Below are 15,265 nucleotides of genomic sequence, written 5' to 3'. Positions count from 1 at the left end.
TAACCGTGTTCCCAGTAATGTTACATAGGACTGCAGGTAGCATCTACTACATTATCTGTACTCTGGGCTATAACCGTGTTCCCTGTAATGTTACATAGGACTGCAGGTAGCATCTACTACATTAGCTGTACTCTGAGCTATAACCGTGTTCCCAGTAATGTTACATAGGACTGCAGGTAGCATCTACTAGATTATCTGTACTCTGAGCTATAACCGTGTTCCCTGTAATGTTACATAGGACTGCAGGTAGCATCTACTACATTATCTGTACTCTGAGCTATAACCGTGTTATCTGTAATGTTACATAGGACTGCAGGTAGCATCTACTAGGTTATCTGTACTCTGAGCTATAACCGTGTTCCCTGTAATGTTACATAGGACTGCAGGTAGCATCTAGTGCATTAGCTGTACTCTGAGCTATAACCGTGTTCCCTGGAATGTTACATAGGACTGCAGGTAGCATCTACTAGATTATCTGTACTCTGAGCTATAACCGTGTTCCCAGTAATGTTACATAGGACTGCAGGTAGTATCTACTACATTATCTGTACTCTGAGCTATAACCGTGTTCCCTGTAATGTTACATAGGACTGCAGGTAGCATGTACTACATTATCTGTACTCTGAGCTATAACCGTGTTCCCTGTAATGTTACATAGGACTGCAGGTAGCATCTACTACATTATCTGTACTCTGAGCTATAACCGTGTTCCCTGTAATGTTACATAGGACTGCAGGTAGCATCTACTACATTATCTGTACTCTGAGCTATAACCGTGTTCCCTGGAATGTTACATAGGACTGCAGGTAGCATCTACTACATTATCTGTACTCTGAGCTATAACCGTGTTATCTGTAATGTTACATAGGACTGCAGGTAGCATCTACTACATTATCTGTACTCTGAGCTTTAACCGTGTTCCCTGTAATGTTACATAGGACTGCAGGTAGCATCTACTACATTATCTGTACTCTGAGCTATAACCGTGTTCCCTGTAATGTTACATAGGACTGCAGGTAGCATCTACTACATTATCTGTACTCTGAGCTTTAACCGTGTTCCCTGTAATGTTACATAGGACTGCAGGTAGCATCTACATTATCTGCACTCTGAGCTATAACCGTGTTCCCTGTAATGTTACATAGGACTGCAGGTAGCATCTACTACATTAGCTGTACTCTGAGCTATAACCGTGTTCCCAGTAATGTTACATAGGACTGCAGGTAGCATCTACTACATTATCTGTACTCTGAGCTATAACCGTGTTCCCAGTAATGTTACATAGGACTGCAGGTAGCATCTACTACATTATCTGTACTCTGAGCTATAACCGTGTTCCCTGTAATGTTACATAGGACTGCAGGTAGCATCTACTACATTAGCTGTACTCTGAGCTATAACCGTGTTCCCAGTAATGTTACATAGGACTGCAGGTAGCATCTACTACATTATCTGTACTCTGAGCTATAACCGTGTTCCCTGTAATGTTACATAGGACTGCAGGTAGCATGTACTACATTATCTGTACTCTGAGCTATAACCGTGTTCCCTGTAATGTTACATAGGACTGCAGGTAGCATCTACTACATTATCTGTACTCTGAGCTATAACCGTGTTCCCTGTAATGTTACATAGGACTGCAGGTAGCATCTACTAGATTATCTGTACTCTGAGCTATAACCGTGTTCCCTGTAATGTTACATAGGACTGCAGGTAGCATGTACTACATTATCTGTACTCTGAGCTATAACCGTGTTCCCAGTAATGTTACATAGGACTGCAGGTAGCATCTACTACATTATCTGTACGCTGAGCTATAACCGTGTTCCCTGTAATGTTACATAGGACTGCAGGTAGCATCTAGTGCATTAGCTGTACTCTGAGCTATAACCGTGTTCCCAGTAATGTTACATAGGACTGCAGGTAGCATCTACTACATTATCTGTACTCTGAGCTATAACCGTGTTATCTGTAATGTTACATAGGACTGCAGGTAGCATCTACTAGGTTGTCTGTACTCTGAGCTATAACCGTGTTCCCTGTAATGTTACATAGGACTGCAGGTAGCATCTACTACATTATCTGTACTCTGAGCTATAACTGTGTTATCTGTAATGTTACATAGGACTGCAGGTAGCATCTACTAGGTTATCTGTACTCTGAGCTATAACCGTGTTCCCTGTAATGTTACATAGGACTGCAGGTAGCATCTAGTGCATTAGCTGTACTCTGAGCTATAACCGTGTTCCCTGGAATGTTACATAGGACTGCAGGTAGCATCTACTAGATTATCTGTACTCTGAGCTATAACCGTGTTCCCAGTAATGTTACATAGGACTGCAGGTAGTATCTACTACATTATCTGTACTCTGAGCTATAACCGTGTTCCCTGTAATGTTACATAGGACTGCAGGTAGCATGTACTACATTATCTGTACTCTGAGCTATAACCGTGTTCCCTGTAATGTTACATAGGACTGCAGGTAGCATCTACTACATTAGCTGTACTCTGAGCTATAACCGTGTTCCCAGTAATGTTACATAGGACTGCAGGTAGCATCTACTACATTATCTGTACTCTGAGCTATAACCGTGTTCCCTGTAATGTTACATAGGACTGCAGGTAGCATCTACTAGATTATCTGTACTCTGAGCTATAACCGTGTTCCCTGTAATGTTACATAGGACTGCAGGTAGCATCTACTACATTAGCTGTACTCTGAGCTATAACCGTGTTCCCAGTAATGTTACACAGGACTGCAGGTAGCATCTACTACATTATCTGTACTCTGAGCTATAACCGTGTTCCCAGTAATGTTACATAGGACTGCAGGTAGCATCTACTACATTATCTGTACTCTGAGCTATAACCATGTTCCCTGTAATGTTACATAGGACTGCAGGTAGCATCTACTACATTAGCTGTACTCTGAGCTATAACCGTGTTCCCTGGAATGTTACATAGGACTGCAGGTAGAATCTACTACATTATCTGTACTCTGAGCTATAACCGTGTTCCCAGTAATGTTACATAGGACTGCAGGTAGCATCTACTACATTATCTGTATTCTGAGCTATTACCGTGTGCCCTGTAATGTTACATAGGACTGCAGGTAGCATCTAGTGCATTAGCTGTACTCTGAGCTATAACCGTGTTCCCAGTAATGTTACATAGGACTGCAGGTAGCATCTACTACATTATCTGTACTCTGAGCTATAACCGTGTTATCTGTAATGTTACATAGGACTGCAGGTAGCATCTACTAGGTTATCTGTACTCTGAGCTATAACCGTGTTCCCTGTAATGTTACATAGGACTGCAGGTAGCATCTACTACATTATCTGTACTCTGAGCTATAACCGTGTTATCTGTAATGTTACATAGGACTGCAGGTAGCATCTACTAGGTTATCTGTACTCTGAGCTATAACCGTGTTCCCTGTAATGTTACATAGGACTGCAGGTAGCATCTAGTGCATTAGCTGTACTCTGAGCTATAACCGTGTTCCCTGGAATGTTACATAGGACTGCAGGTAGCATCTACTACATTATCTGTACTCTGAGCTATAACCGTGTTCCCTGTAATGTTACATAGGACTGCAGGTAGCATCTACTACATTATCTGTACTCTGAGCTATAACCGTGTTCCCTGTAATGTTACATAGGACTGCAGGTAGCATCTACTACATTATCTGTACTCTGAGCTATAACCGTGTTCCCAGTAATGTTACATAGGACTGCAGGTAGCATCTACTACATTATCTGTACTCTGAACTATAACCGTGTTCCCTGGAATGTTACATAGGACTGCAGGTAGCATCTACTACATTATCTGTACTCTGAGCTATAACCGTGTTCCCTGTAATGTTACATAGGACTGCAGGTAGCATCTACTACATTATCTGTACTCTGAGCTATAACCGTGTTATCTGTAATGTTACATAGGACTGCAGGTAGCATCTACTAGGTTATCTGTACTCTGAGCTATAACCGTGTTCCCTGTAATGTTACATAGGACTGCAGGTAGCATCTAGTGCATTAGCTGTACTCTGAGCTATAACCGTGTTCCCTGGAATGTTACATAGGACTGCAGGTAGCATCTACTACATTATCTGTACTCTGAGCTATAACCGTGTTCCCAGTAATGTTACATAGGACTGCAGGTAGTATCTACTACATTATCTGTACTCTGAGCTATAACCGTGTTCCCTGTAATGTTACATAGGACTGCAGGTAGCATCTACTACATTAGCTGTACTCTGAGCTATAACCGTGTTCCCAGTAATGTTACATAGGACTGCAGGTAGCATCTACTACATTATCTGTACTCTGAGCTATAACTGTGTTATCTGTAATGTTACATAGGACTGCAGGTAGCATCTACTAGATTATCTGTACTCTGAGCTATAACCGTATTCCCTGTAATGTTACATAGGACTGCAGGTAGCATCTACTACATTATCTGTACTCTGAGCTATAACCGTGTTCCCTGTAATGTTACATAGGACTGCAGGTAGCATCTACTAGATTATCTGTACTCTGAGCTATAACCGTGTTCCCTGTAATGTTACATAGGACTGCAGGTAGCATCTACTACATTATCTGTACTCTGAGCTATAACCGCGTTCCCAGTAATGTTACATAGGACTGCAGGTAGCATCTACTACATTATCTGTACTCTGAGCTATAACCGTGTTCCCTGTAATGTTACATAGGACTGCAGGTAGCATCTACTACATTAGCTGTACTCTGAGCTATAACCGTGTTCCCAGTAATGTTACATAGGACTGCAGGTAGCATCTACTACATTATCTGTACTCTGAGCTATAACCGTGTTCCCTGTAATGTTACATAGGACTGCAGGTAGCATCTAGTGCATTAGCTGTACTCTGAGCTATAACCGTGTTCCCAGTAATGTTACATAGGACTGCAGGTAGCATCTACTACATTATCTGTACTCTGACCTATAACCGTGTTATCTGTAATGTTACATAGGACTGCAGGTAGCATCTACTAGGTTATCTGTACTCTGAGCTATAACCGTGTTCCCTGTAATGTTACATAGGACTGCAGGTAGCATCTACTACATTATCTGTACTCTGAGCTATAACCGTGTTATCTGTAATGTTACATAGGACTGCAGGTAGCATCTACTAGGTTATCTGTACTCTGAGCTATAACCGTGTTCCCTGTAATGTTACATAGGACTGCAGGTAGCATCTACTACATTATCTGTACTCTGAGCTATAACCGTGTTCCCTGTAATGTTACATAGGACTGCAGGTAGCATCTACTAGATTATCTGTACTCTGAACTATAACTGTGTTATCTGTAATGTTACATAGGACTGCAGGTAGCATCTACTAGATTATCTGTACTCTGAGCTATAACCGTGTTCCCAGTAATGTTACATAGGACTGCAGGTAGTATCTACTACATTATCTGTACTCTGAGCTATAACCGTGTTCCCTGTAATGTTACATAGGACTGCAGGTAGCATCTACTACATTATCTGTACTCTGAGCTATAACCGTGTTCCCTGTAATGTTACATAGGACTGCAGGTAGCATCTACTAGATTATCTGTACTCTGAGCTATAACCGTGTTCCCTGTAATGTTACATAGGACTGCAGGTAGCATCTACTAGATTATCTGTACTCTGAGCTATAACCGTGTTCCCTGTAATGTTACATAGGACTGCAGGCAGCATCTACTACATTAGCTGTACTCTGAGCTATAACCGTGTTCCCAGTAATGTTACATAGGACTGCAGGTAGCATCTACTACATTATCTGTACTCTGAGCTATAACCGTGTTCCCTGCAATGTTACATAGGACTGCAGGTAGCATCTACTACATTATCTGTACTCTGAGCTATAACCGTGTTCCCTGTAATGTTACATAGGACTGCAGGTAGCATCTACTAGATTATCTGTACTCTGAGCTATAACCGTGTTCCCTGTAATGTTACATAGGACTGCAGGTAGCATCTACTAGATTATCTGTACTCTGAGCTATAACCGTGTTCCCTGTAATGTTACATAGGACTGCAGGCAGCATCTACTACATTAGCTGTACTCTGAGCTATAACCGTGTTCCCAGTAATGTTACATAGGACTGCAGGTAGCATCTACTACATTATCTGTACTCTGAGCTATAACCGTGTTCCCTGTAATGTTACATAGGACTGCAGGTAGCATCTACTACATTAGCTGTACTCTGAGCTATAACCGTGTTCCCAGTAATGTTACATAGGACTGCAGGTAGCATCTACTACATTATCTGTACTCTGAGCTATAACCGTGTTCCCTGTAATGTTACATAGGACTGCAGGTAGCATCTACTACATTAGCTGTACTCTGAGCTATAACCGTGTTCCCAGTAATGTTACATAGGACTGCAGGTAGCATCTACTAGATTATCTGTACTCTGAGCTATAACCGTGTTCCCTGTAATGTTACATAGGACTGCAGGTAGCATCTACTACATTATCTGTACTCTGAGCTATAACCGTGTTCCCAGTAATGTTACATAGGACTGCAGGTAGCATCTACTACATTATCTGTACTCTGAGCTATAACCGTGTTCCCTGTAATGTTACATAGGACTGCAGGTAGCATCTACTACATTAGCTGTACTCTGAGCTATAACCGTGTTCCCAGTAATGTTACATAGGACTGCAGGTAGCATCTACTACATTATCTGTACTCTGAGCTATAACCGTGTTATCTGTAATGTTACATAGGACTGCAGGTAGCATCTACTAGGTTATCTGTACTCTGAGCTATAACCGTGTTCCCTGTAATGTTACATAGGACTGCAGGTAGCATCTACTAGATTATCTGTACTCTGAGCTATAACCGTGTTCCCTGGAATGTTACATAGGACTGCATGTAGCATCTACTACATTATCCGTACTCTGAGCTATAACCGTGTTATCTGTAATGTTACATAGGACTGCAGGTAGCATCTACTAGGTTTTCTGTACTCTGAGCTATAACCGTGTTCCCTGTAATGTTACATAGGACTGCAGGTAGCATCTAGTGCATTAGCTGTACTCTGAGCTATAACCGTGTTCCCTGGAATGTTACATAGGACTGCAGGTAGCATCTACTACATTAGCTGTACTCTGAACTATAACCGTGTTCCCTGGAATGTTACATAGGACTGCAGGTAGCATCTACTACATTATCTGTACTCTGAGCTATAACCGTGTTCCCTGTAATGTTACATAGGACTGCAGGTAGCATCTACTACATTAGCTGTACTCTGAGCTATAACCGTGTTCCCAGGAATGTTACATAGGACTGCAGGTAGCATCTACTACATTATCTGTACTCTGAACTATAACCGTGTTCCCTGTAATGTTACATAGGACTGCAGGTTACATCTACTACATTATCTGTACTCTGAGCTATAACCGTGTTCCCTGTAATGTTACATAGGACTGCAGGTAGCATCTACTACATTAGCTGTACTCTGAGCTATAACCGTGTTCCCAGTAATGTTACATAGGACTGCAGGTAGCATCTACTACATTAGCCGTACTCTGAGCTATAACCGTGTTCCCTGTAATGTTACATAGGACTGCAGGTAGCATCTACTACATTATCTGTACTCTGAGCTATAACCGTGTTCCCAGTAATGTTACATAGGACTGCAGGTAGTATCTACTACATTATCTGTACTCTGAGCTATAACCGTGTTCCCTGTAATGTTACATAGGACTGCAGGTAGCATCTACTAGATTATCGGTACTCTGAGCTATAACCGTGTTCCCAGTAATGTTACATAGGACTGCAGGTAGCATCTACTACATTAGCTGTACTCTGAGCTATAACCGTGTTCCCTGTAATGTTACATAGGACTGCAGGTAGCATCTACTACATTAGCTGTACTCTGAGCTATAACCGTGTTCCCAGGAATGTTACATAGGACTGCAGGTAGCATCTACTACATTATCTGTACTCTGAACTATAACCGTGTTCCCTGTAATGTTACATAGGACTGCAGGTAGCATCTACTACATTATCTGTACTCTGAGCTATAACCGTGTTCCCTGTAATGTTACATAGGACTGCAGGTAGCATCTACTACATTATCTGTACTCTGAGCTATAACCGTGTTCCCTGTAATGTTACATAGGACTGCAGGTAGCATCTACTACATTAGCTGTACTCTGAGCTATAACCGTGTTCCCAGGAATGTTACATAGGACTGCAGGTAGCATCTACTACATTATCTGTACTCTGAACTATAACCGTGTTCCCTGTAATGTTACATAGGACTGCAGGTTACATCTACTACATTATCTGTACTCTGAGCTATAACCGTGTTCCCTGTAATGTTACATAGGACTGCAGGTAGCATCTACTACATTAGCTGTACTCTGAGCTATAACCGTGTTCCCAGTAATGTTACATAGGACTGCAGGTAGCATCTACTACATTAGCCGTACTCTGAGCTATAACCGTGTTCCCTGTAATGTTACATAGGACTGCAGGTAGCATCTACTACATTATCTGTACTCTGAGCTATAACCGTGTTCCCAGTAATGTTACATAGGACTGCAGGTAGTATCTACTACATTATCTGTACTCTGAGCTATAACCGTGTTCCCTGTAATGTTACATAGGACTGCAGGTAGCATCTACTACATTATCTGTACTCTGAGCTATAACCGTGTTCCCAGTAATGTTACATAGGACTGCAGGTAGCATCTACTAGATTATCGGTACTCTGAGCTATAACCGTGTTCCCTGTAATGTTACATAGGACTGCAGGTAGCATCTACTACATTATCTGTACTCTGAACTATAACCGTGTTCCCTGTAATGTTACATAGGACTGCAGGTTACATCTACTACATTATCTGTACTCTGAGCTATAACCGTGTTCCCTGTAATGTTACATAGGACTGCAGGTAGCATCTACTACATTAGCTGTACTCTGAGCTATAACCGTGTTCCCAGTAATGTTACATAGGACTGCAGGTAGCATCTACTACATTATCTGTACTCTGAGCTATAACCGTGTTCCCTGTAATGTTACATAGGACTGCAGGTAGCATCTAGTGCATTAGCTGTACTCTGAGCTATAACCGTGTTCCCAGTAATGTTACATAGGACTGCAGGTAGCATCTACTACATTATCTGTACTCTGACCTATAACCGTGTTATCTGTAATGTTACATAGGACTGCAGGTAGCATCTACTAGGTTATCTGTACTCTGAGCTATAACCGTGTTCCCTCTAATGTTACATAGGACTGCAGGTAGCATCTACTACATTATCTGTACTCTGAGCTATAACCGTGTTATCTGTAATGTTACATAGGACTGCAGGTAGCATCTACTAGGTTATCTGTACTCTGAGCTATAACCGTGTTCCCTGTAATGTTACATAGGACTGCAGGTAGCATCTAGTGCATTAGCTGTACTCTGAGCTATAACCGTGTTCCCTGGAATGTTACATAGGACTGCAGGTAGCATCTACTAGATTATCTGTACTCTGAGCTATAACCGTGTTCCCAGTAATGTTACATAGGACTGCAGGTAGTATCTACTACATTATCTGTACTCTGAGCTATAACCGTGTTTCCTGTAATGTTACATAGGACTGCAGGTAGCATCTACTACATTAGCCGTACTCTGAGCTATAACCGTGTTCCCAGTAATGTTACATAGGACTGCAGGTAGTATCTACTACATTATCTGTACTCTGAGCTATAACCGTGTTCCCTGTAATGTTACATAGGACTGCAGGTAGCATCTACTAGATTATCGGTACTCTGAGCTATAACCGTGTTCCCTGTAATGTTACATAGGACTGCAGGTAGCATCTACTACATTATCTGTACTCTGAGCTATAACCGTGTTCCCAGTAATGTTACATAGGACTGCAGGTAGCATCTACTAGATTATCGGTACTCTGAGCTATAACCGTGTTCCCTGTAATGTTACATAGGACTGCAGGTAGCATCTACTACATTATCTGTACTCTGAACTATAACCGTGTTCCCTGTAATGTTACATAGGACTGCAGGTAGCATCTAGTGCATTAGCTGTACTCTGAGCTATAACCGTGTTCCCAGTAATGTTACATAGGACTGCAGGTAGCATCTACTACATTATCTGTACTCTGACCTATAACCGTGTTATCTGTAATGTTACATAGGACTGCAGGTAGCATCTACTAGGTTATCTGTACTCTGAGCTATAACCGTGTTCCCTGTAATGTTACATAGGACTGCAGGTAGCATCTACTACATTATCTGTACTCTGAGCTATAACCGTGTTATCTGTAATGTTACATAGGACTGCAGGTAGCATCTACTAGGTTATCTGTACTCTGAGCTATAACCGTGTTCCCTGTAATGTTACATAGGACTGCAGGTAGCATCTAGTGCATTAGCTGTACTCTGAGCTATAACCGTGTTCCCAGTAATGTTACATAGGACTGCAGGTAGTATCTACTACATTATCTGTACTCTGAGCTATAACCGTGTTCCCTGTAATGTTACATAGGACTGCAGGTAGCATGTACTACATTATCTGTACTCTGAGCTATAACCGTGTTCCCAGTAATGTTACATAGGACTGCAGGTAGCATGTACTACATTATCTGTACTCTGAGCTATAACCGTGTTCCCTGTAATGTTACATAGGACTGCAGGTAGCATCTACTACATTATCTGTACTCTGAGCTATAACCGTGTTCCCTGTAATGTTACATAGGACTGCAGGTAGCATCTACTAGATTATCTGTACTCTGAGCTATAACCGTGTTCCCTGTAATGTTACATAGGACTGCAGGTAGCATCTACTAGATTATCTGTACTCTGAGCTATAACCGTGTTCCCTGTAATGTTACATAGGACTGCAGGTAGCATCTACTACATTAGCTGTACTCTGAGCTATAACCGTGTTCCCAGTAATGTTACATAGGACTGCAGGTAGCATCTACTACATTATCTGTACTCTGAGCTATAACCGTGTTCCCTGTAATGTTACATAGGACTGCAGGTAGCATCTACTACATTAGCTGTACTCTGAGCTATAACCGTGTTCCCAGTAATGTTACATAGGACTGCAGGTAGCATCTACTACATTATCTGTACTCTGAGCTATAACCGTGTTCCCTGTAATGTTACATAGGACTGCAGGTAGCATCTACTACATTAGCTGTACTCTGAGCTATAACCGTGTTCCCAGTAATGTTACATAGGACTGCAGGTAGCATCTACTAGATTATCTGTACTCTGAGCTATAACCGTGTTCCCTGTAATGTTACATAGGACTGCAGGTAGCATCTACTACATTATCTGTACTCTGAGCTATAACCGTGTTCCCAGTAATGTTACATAGGACTGCAGGTAGCATCTACTACATTATCTGTACTCTGAGCTATAACCGTGTTCCCTGTAATGTTACATAGGACTGCAGGTAGCATCTACTACATTATCTGTACTCTGAGCTATAACCGTGTTCCCAGTAATGTTACATAGGACTGCAGGTAGCATCTACTAGGTTATCTGTACTCTGAGCTATAACCGTGTTCCCTGTAATGTTACATAGGACTGCAGGTAGCATCTACTACATTATCTGTACTCTGAGCTATAACCGTGTTCCCAGTAATGTTACATAGGACTGCAGGTAGCATCTACTAGGTTATCTGTACTCTGAGCTATAACCGTGTTCCCTGTAATGTTATATAGGACTGCAGGTAGTATCTACTACATTAGCTGTACTCTGAGCTATAACCGTGTTCCCTGTAATGTTACATAGGACTGCAGGTTACATCTACTACATTATCTGTACTCTGAGCTATAACCGTGTTCCCTGTAATGTTACATAGGACTGCAGGTAGCATCTACTACATTAGCTGTACTCTGAGCTATAACCGTGTTCCCAGTAATGTTACATAGGACTGCAGGTAGCATCTACTACATTATCTGTACTCTGAGCTATAACCGTGTTCCCTGTAATGTTACATAGGACTGCAGGTAGCATCTAGTGCATTAGCTGTACTCTGAGCTATAACCGTGTTCCCTGTAATGTTACATAGGACTGCAGGTAGCATCTACTAGATTATCGGTACTCTGAGCTATAACCGTGTTCCCTGTAATGTTACATAGGACTGCAGGTAGCATCTACTAGATTATCTGTACTCTGAACTATAACCGTGTTCCCTGTAATGTTATATAGGACTGCAGGTTACATCTACTACATTATCTGTACTCTGAGCTATAACCGTGTTCCCTGTAATGTTACATAGGACTGCAGGTAGCATCTACTACATTATCTGTACTCTGAACTATAACCGTGTTCCCTGTAATGTTATATAGGACTGCAGGTAGCATCTACTACATTATCTGTACTCTGAGCTATAACCGTGTTCCCAGTAATGTTACATAGGACTGCAGGTTACATCTACTACATTATCTGTACTCTGAGCTATAACCGTGTTCCCTGTAATGTTACATAGGACTGCAGGTAGCATCTACTACATTAGCTGTACTCTGAGCTATAACCGTGTTCCCAGTAATGTTACATAGGACTGCAGGTAGCATCTACTACATTATCTGTACTCTGAGCTATAACCGTGTTCCCTGTAATGTTACATAGGACTGCAGGTAGCATCTACTACATTATCTGTACTCTGAGCTATAACCGTGTTCCCAGTAATGTTACATAGGACTGCAGGTAGCATCTACTACATTATCTGTACTCTGAGCTATAACCGTGTTCCCTGTAATGTTACATAGGACTGCAGGTAGCATCTACTACATTATCTGTACTCTGAGCTATAACCGTGTTCCCTGGAATGTTACATAGGACTGCAGGTAGCATCTACTACATTATCTGTACTCTGAACTATAACCGTGTTCCCTGTAATGTTATATAGGACTGCAGGTTACATCTACTACATTATCTGTACTCTGAGCTATAACCGTGTTCCCTGTAATGTTACATAGGACTGCAGGTAGCATCTACTACATTAGCTGTACTCTGAGCTATAACCGTGTTCCCAGTAATGTTACATAGGACTGCAGGTAGCATCTACTACATTATCTGTACTCTGAGCTATAACCGTGTTCCCTGTAATGTTACATAGGACTGCAGGTAGCATCTAGTGCATTAGCTGTACTCTGAGCTATAACCGTGTTCCCTGTAATGTTACATAGGACTGCAGGTAGCATCTACTACATTATCTGTACTCTGAGCTATAACCGTGTTCCCTGTAATGTTACATAGGACTGCAGGTAGCATCTAGTGCATTAGCTGTACTCTGAGCTATAACCGTGTTCCCTGTAATGTTACATAGGACTGCAGGTAGAATCTACTACATTAGCTGTACTCTGAGCTATAACCGTGTTCCCAGTAATGTTACATAGGACTGCAGGTAGCATCTACTACATTATCTGTACTCTGACCTATAACCGTGTTATCTGTAATGTTACATAGGACTGCAGGTAGCATCTACTAGGTTATCTGTACTCTGAGCTATAACCGTGTTCCCTGTAATGTTACATAGGACTGCAGGTAGCATCTACTACATTATCTGTACTCTGAGCTATAACCGTGTTATCTGTAATGTTACATAGGACTGCAGGTAGCATCTACTAGGTTATCTGTACTCTGAGCTATAACCGTGTTCCCTGTAATGTTACATAGGACTGCAGGTAGCATCTAGTGCATTAGCTGTACTCTGAGCTATAACCGTGTTCCCTGGAATGTTACATAGGACTGCAGGTAGCATCTACTAGATTATCTGTACTCTGAGCTATAACCGTGTTCCCAGTAATGTTACATAGGACTGCAGGTAGTATCTACTACATTATCTGTACTCTGAGCTATAACCGTGTTTCCTGTAATGTTACATAGGACTGCAGGTAGCATCTACTACATTAGCCGTACTCTGAGCTATAACCGTGTTCCCAGTAATGTTACATAGGACTGCAGGTAGTATCTACTACATTATCTGTACTCTGAGCTATAACCGTGTTCCCTGTAATGTTACATAGGACTGCAGGTAGCATCTACTAGATTATCGGTACTCTGAGCTATAACCGTGTTCCCTGTAATGTTACATAGGACTGCAGGTAGCATCTACTACATTATCTGTACTCTGAGCTATAACCGTGTTCCCAGAAATGTTACATAGGACTGCAGGTAGCATCTACTAGATTATCGGTACTCTGAGCTATAACCGTGTTCCCTGTAATGTTACATAGGACTGCAGGTAGCATCTACTACATTATCTGTACTCTGAACTATAACCGTGTTCCCTGTAATGTTACATAGGACTGCAGGTTACATCTACTACATTATCTGTACTCTGAGCTATAACCGTGTTCCCTGTAATGTTACATAGGACTGCAGGTAGCATCTACTACATTAGCTGTACTCTGAGCTATAACCGTGTTCCCAGTAATGTTACATAGGACTGCAGGTAGCATCTACTACATTATCTGTACTCTGAGCTATAACCGTGTTCCCTGTAATGTTACATAGGACTGCAGGTAGCATCTAGTGCATTAGCTGTACTCTGAGCTATAACCGTGTTCCCAGTAATGTTACATAGGACTGCAGGTAGCATCTACTACATTATCTGTACTCTGACCTATAACCGTGTTATCTGTAATGTTACATAGGACTGCAGGTAGCATCTACTAGGTTATCTGTACTCTGAGCTATAACCGTGTTCCCTGTAATGTTACATAGGACTGCAGGTAGCATCTAGTGCATTAGCTGTACTCTGAGCTATAACCGTGTTCCCTGGAATGTTACATAGGACTGCAGGTAGCATCTACTAGATTATCTGTACTCTGAGCTATAACCGTGTTCCCAGTAATGTTACATAGGACTGCAGGTAGTATCTACTACATTATCTGTACTCTGAGCTATAACCGTGTTTCCTGTAATGTTACATAGGACTGCAGGTAGCATGTACTACATTATCTGTACTCTGAGCTATAACCGTGTTCCCTGTAATGTTACATAGGACTGCAGGTAGCATCTACTACATTATCTGTACTCTGAGCTATAACCGTGTTCCCTGTAATGTTACATAGGACTGCAGGTAGCATCTACTAGATTATCTGTACTCTGAACTATAGCCGTGTTCCCTGTAATGTTACATAGGACTGCAGGTAGCATCTACTACATTAGCTGTACTCTGAGCTATAACCGTGTTCCCAGTATGTTACATAGGACTGCAGGTAGTATCTACTACATTATCTGTACTCTGAGCTATAACCGTGT

This window comes from Ranitomeya imitator, chromosome 2 (assembly GCF_032444005.1).
Source record: "Ranitomeya imitator isolate aRanImi1 chromosome 2, aRanImi1.pri, whole genome shotgun sequence".
Lineage (NCBI taxonomy): Eukaryota > Metazoa > Chordata > Amphibia > Anura > Dendrobatidae > Ranitomeya > Ranitomeya imitator.
Note: the sequence above shows the minus strand (reverse complement) of the source record.